The sequence below is a fragment of the Bufo gargarizans genome, chromosome 6 (genome assembly GCF_014858855.1).
Source record: "Bufo gargarizans isolate SCDJY-AF-19 chromosome 6, ASM1485885v1, whole genome shotgun sequence".
Classification (NCBI taxonomy): domain Eukaryota; kingdom Metazoa; phylum Chordata; class Amphibia; order Anura; family Bufonidae; genus Bufo; species Bufo gargarizans.
The window spans coordinates 158,792,837-158,798,046 of record NC_058085.1 but is presented as its reverse complement, the minus strand read 5'-3'; the positions used below and the strand labels follow the sequence as shown (position 1 = coordinate 158,798,046).

The 5,210-nt window shown below is 48.0% G+C and overlaps 1 pseudogene; it reads right to left on the bottom strand.

Annotated features, from left to right (window-relative positions):
• Positions 1 to 4,208: 4,208 nt before the first annotated feature.
• On the bottom strand, positions 4,209 to 4,977 carry LOC122942065 (annotated as a pseudogene).
• Positions 4,978 to 5,210: the final 233 nt, after the last annotated feature.

Sequence of the window (5,210 nt, the reverse complement as noted above, 5' to 3'; positions counted from 1 at the left end):
GAAAGATGTTTACATGTGAATTTTTCTCCAAGCGCTTCTCCCCTGCTGAGAGGAATTACTCTATAGGAGACAAAGAACTCCTGGCCATAAAACTTGCCTTGGAGGAGTGGCGTTATCTATTGGAGGGGGCCCAGTATCCAGTGATAATCTTCACCACTAGAAACTTACATCTCTACAGACGGCCCAGCGTCTGAACCCTCGCCAAGCCAGATAGGCACTCTTATTCTCCGGTTTTGATTTTGAGCTTCACTTTCACCCAGCCGAGAAGAACATCAAGGGGGATGCTTTGTCTCAGTCATTTGACTTCTCCGACCAGCAGGAGGAGCCCCAGTACATTGTAGATCCTGCCCGCTTGATCAGAGTGGCTCCTGTCCTGGTCAAAGACATCCCTCCCAGGAAGACATTTGTGCTGTCTGCCAAGAGAAAATGTATTTTAGCTTGGGGGCACAACTCCAAACTCGCTGGTTACCCAGGAATCTCAACACCTTAGAACTTTTGTCTCGCCACTACTGGTGGTCCACACTGCCTAAGAATGTGAGTGATTATATTAGTGTTGATCGAGCATGCTCGGCCGAACACCAGTTCGGCTCGAGCATCTCGATGCTCGGCACATGGAGATATTTGGCCGCCCTCACTGTAATGCTATAGCCATGTTGGTTACTGACATTACAGTGATTGGTTGGCCTGAACGCATCATCAGGTGCTATATAGCACCCGATGACAGGTGTTCGGCTCAGTCTTAGGCCTCATGCACACAACCGTTTTTGTGGTCCGCATCCGAGCCAAATTTTTTGCGGCTCGGGTGCGGACCCATTTACTTCAATGGGGCGGCAAAAGATGCGGACAGCACTCCGTGTGCTGTCCGCATCCGTTGCACCGTTCCGTGTCCCCGCAAAAAAAATATAGCATGTCCTATTCTTGTCCATTTTGCTGACAAGAATTAACATTTCTACAATGGGCCGCTTGTTCCGTTCTGCAAATTGCGGAAAGCACATGGGCGGTTTCCATTTTTTGCGGATCCGCGGTTTGCATGAGGCCTTAGTCAGGGAGAGCTGTGCTGAGGAAGGAACAGACAGTGTAAGGAGTGACATAGGAATCATTTTATTTTAAGGACTATTGTTGTGTGTGGCAGCAGCAATATATATTTTTAGCACAACCTGTGCTAAATTGCTAAAACTTAACAGACCCAAAAGTCCTTTTAAGGACTATTGGGTTGTGTGTGGCAGCAGTAATATCTATTTTTAGTGCAAACTGCGCTGAATAGCTAAAACTTTACAGACCCAAAAGTCCTTTTAAGTGTGTGGCAGCAATATCTATTTTTAGAGCATCCTGCACTAAATAGAGTGCAATAGTTAGGCCGCCGCAGACAGCGACATTAGCTGTGCCACATCTCCTGTGTAAAGTGTGCGCATCCCAAAAATATCTCTGACATCCCTTGTACTTATTCCGTAGACTGTGTCCGCTGCGGACAGTGACATTAGCTGCGCCACATCTCTAGTGTAAAGTGTGCGCATCCAAAAAATATCTGTGACATCCAGTGTCATTTTTCCATAGACAGTGTCCGCTGCGGACAGTGACATTGCTTGCGCTACATCTCCAGTGTAAAGTGTGAACATCTAAAAAAATATCTGTGACATCCATTTTCTTTTTCCGGTAGACGGTGTCCCCTGCGGACAGTGAAATTTGCTGCGCCACATCTCCAGTGTAAAGTATGAACATAAAAAAAAAAAAGTGACATCCAGTGTACTTTTTCGGTAGAAGGAGTCCGTTGCGAACTGTGACATTAGCTGCGCCACATCTCCTGTGTAAAGTGTGCGCATCCAAAAAATATCTGTGACATCCAGTGTCCTTTTTCGGTAGACCGTGTTCGCTGCAGACAGTGACATTAGCTGCGCCACATCTCCAGTGTAAAGTGTGTGCATCAAAAAAAAAAGTGACATCCCTTGTACTTATTTTGTTGACGGTGTCCGCTGCGGGCAGTGACATTAGCTGCGCCACATCTCCAGTGTAAAATATGAATATCAAAAAAATAAATGTGACATCCAGTGTACTTTTTTGGTAGAAGGAGTCCGCTGCAAACCATGACATTAGTTGCACCACATCTCCAGTGTAAAGTGTGCGCATCCCAAAAATATCTGTGACATCCAGTGTACTTTTTCTGTAGATGGTGTCTGACTCGGACAGTGAAATTAGCCGCGCCACATCTCCTGTGTAAAGTGTGTGCATCCAAAAAATATCTGTGAAATACAGTGTACTTTTTCAATAGACGGTGTCCACTTCTGACACTGACATTACCAGTGCCATATCTGCAGTATAATGTGCGCGCTGAAAAAATGTATCTGTGAGACATACAGTGTACTTTTTCTATAGACGGTGTCCACTTCTGACAGTGACATTACCAGTGCCACATCTGCAGTGTAACGTGTGCGCTGAAATAATTTATCTGTGACATACAATGTACTTTTTCAATAGACGGTGTTTACTTCTGACAGTGACATTTCCAGCGCCACATCTAGAACGTGTGCGTATAACGTGTGCGCTGAAAAAATGTATCTGTGACATACAGTCTACTTTTTTTCATAGACGCTGCAGACAGTGACGATACCGGTGGTAACTCTCCTGTATAGCATTTCCTCATCCCAAATACCTGTGACATTCACTGTAATTTTTTTATTAGCCACTGGTGACAGCATTGACATTATCTCCTGTGTGACATTTCCACATCCCAAATTCCTTTTTAAATTTGTTTGCGCATACACTTCCAAATCCTACACTACTGTACGTGTGACAGACTTTCAAGCAGATATATCATTTAATAGAAGACGAGCAGTAAGGGACGGGGCAGTGGCCATGATGCTGATGGGGCACGCAGAGGCCGTGGCCATGGGCATGGTGAAACTGTGCCTGCTGCCAGAGCACAAGAAAATCAATCATCCACAATACCTAGATTTATGTCCCAGTTTGCAGGACTGCGCAGGACATCACTCTTGAAGTCAGACCAGTGCGACCAGGTTGTCAGTTTGATTGCAGCAGATAATGCTTCCAGTCGCTTAAGCACCACCCTGTCTTCCACCAATTCCAGTCTCAGTAGCCAAGAGTTTGCTTAACACAATCCTCACTATGATCCTCCTTCCTCCCACAATGGAGAGTCTGGGTAAACAAGTGATCCCACACTCGGATATTCTGAGGAGATCTTTTCAGCGCCATTGCTTTATTTGGTCCTCTCTCCAAGCACGCTTGAAGAGGGACAGATCTTGTGCCCTGATTCCCAAACTCTTCGGCATCCACAGCCACAAGAAGATGATGGTGCGGAAGGCCAATTACTGTTTAATGAGGTTGATGATGATGAGACACAGTTTCCAATATAAGTCAATGGGTTGATGAAGAGGATGAGACATGGTTTTCAATCACTGAGGTTGTGGTTAGGTTAAAAAGTCAGGAGGATGAGCAGAGTGAGGAAGTGGAAGAGGAGGTGGTGGACAATGAGGTCAGTGACCCAACCTGGGAAGGTGGCAAGCCAAGCGAGGACAGCAGTACAGAGGGGGAGGGATCTGCTGCACCACAGCAGGCTGAAAGAGGCAGTGGGGTGGCAAAAGGGAGAAGGCGGTTCACACCAAACCGGCCTGAAACTGTTCCACGGAGCACCCCCTTGCAGAAATCTCCCTTGCCAAGGGGTAGATGTTTGACAGCATGGCGCTTTTTTAGGAAAGTGCAGACGACAACATAATAGTAGTTTGCAACCTGTGTCGTACAAAAATGAGCCGGGGTGTGAACACTAGCAATCTCACCACCACCAATATGATCCACCACATGGCATTCAAGCACCGAAATAAGTGGGACTAACGCCTGGGTCCACAATCTGTGTCTGCGGGTCACACCACTGCCTCCTCTTACCCTGTTTTACGTGCTGGACAATCCTTTGTTGAAGACACAGGCCCGGATACCTCCCACCCTGCACCTGGATCTTTGCAAGCACTATCAGTGACCACATACAATTCTGTGCCCCAGCACAGAATATAAATGTCCTTACCCCAGGCATTTGAACGCAAGTGCAAATACCCAGCCACCCACTCACAGGCCATAGCACTAAATGCATAACTTTCCAAATTACTGGCCCTGGAAATGTTGCCATTTAGGCTTATGGACACTGAGGCCTTCCGCAGCCTGATGTTGGTGGCTGTCCCACGTTATGCAGTCCCCAGCCGCCACTATTTTTCAAGGTGTGCCGTGCTTACACTAACATGTGTCTCATAACACCACATCTGCCCTGACCACGTTGCCTCGGAGGCCAAGATCTGGGACTGTTTTTGCCCCTCAGCCACATTGATAGCAGATTCTCTGGTCCCTTCAGATTCCAGCACCATAGACCTCTTCCGCCGCTCGGCCTCCACTTGCATCTGCATGGCATCTCGGACTTTGGGTGGTACATGGATGTCTTTAATTTCATACCACAGACACTTGATCCCCTAGTAATCAGAAGCCTGGTTTATAGTGCACACAATGTTGGAGTTCAGGGATTCTCTCTCCCTGAAGACCTTTTCTAATGTCAGTTTGCCAAATTCAGAACGCATGGTGGTCTGCGCCAACAGGGTGACCGCGTATTCTGGATCTTCCACACCGTAACTGGCCTTATAGGGGTCCATGACACGCAGGTAGAGCACCTATCTGTAAGGAGACATTGTCCAGGCTCACAGCGGACTGCTCAGGAATGTTGATCACAATCTCCTTCGGGCTCTGCACGTATCGAATGCGATCCAGAAATGGAATGAGAAGGTTCAGACCCGGCTCCAGGATGCGGTGGAACCTGCCCATATGCTCCACCACCCAGGCCTCCTGCTGGGGAACAAACAAGATGTCTGTGTTCATGGTAAGTCCTGAGGATGCACAACGGCGCGCCTCAAAGTTCCAGGCTTTAGGACCATCTACTTGGGAGCCCCGTAGCAGGGCGCCCCCAACCCGGCTCACTGTCCTCAGCATGTCCTCCCCTCCAGTACTGCTTCCTGACCATGGACACATGGACAAGTGTATTCAGCCAGGGACACTACATTTCCCTGACGGCACACTGAGTGAACATTGTGGAGGCCGGGAGCGAGTCATACCCTGGGATGGCACAGGTGCTAATGATGCCGAGGATTGCGGGCCCTAATTCATTTAGGGTTTCTGCCAGCACCTACGTTAGTGGCTCTAACCCCCACTTCGCCTCCTCCGCC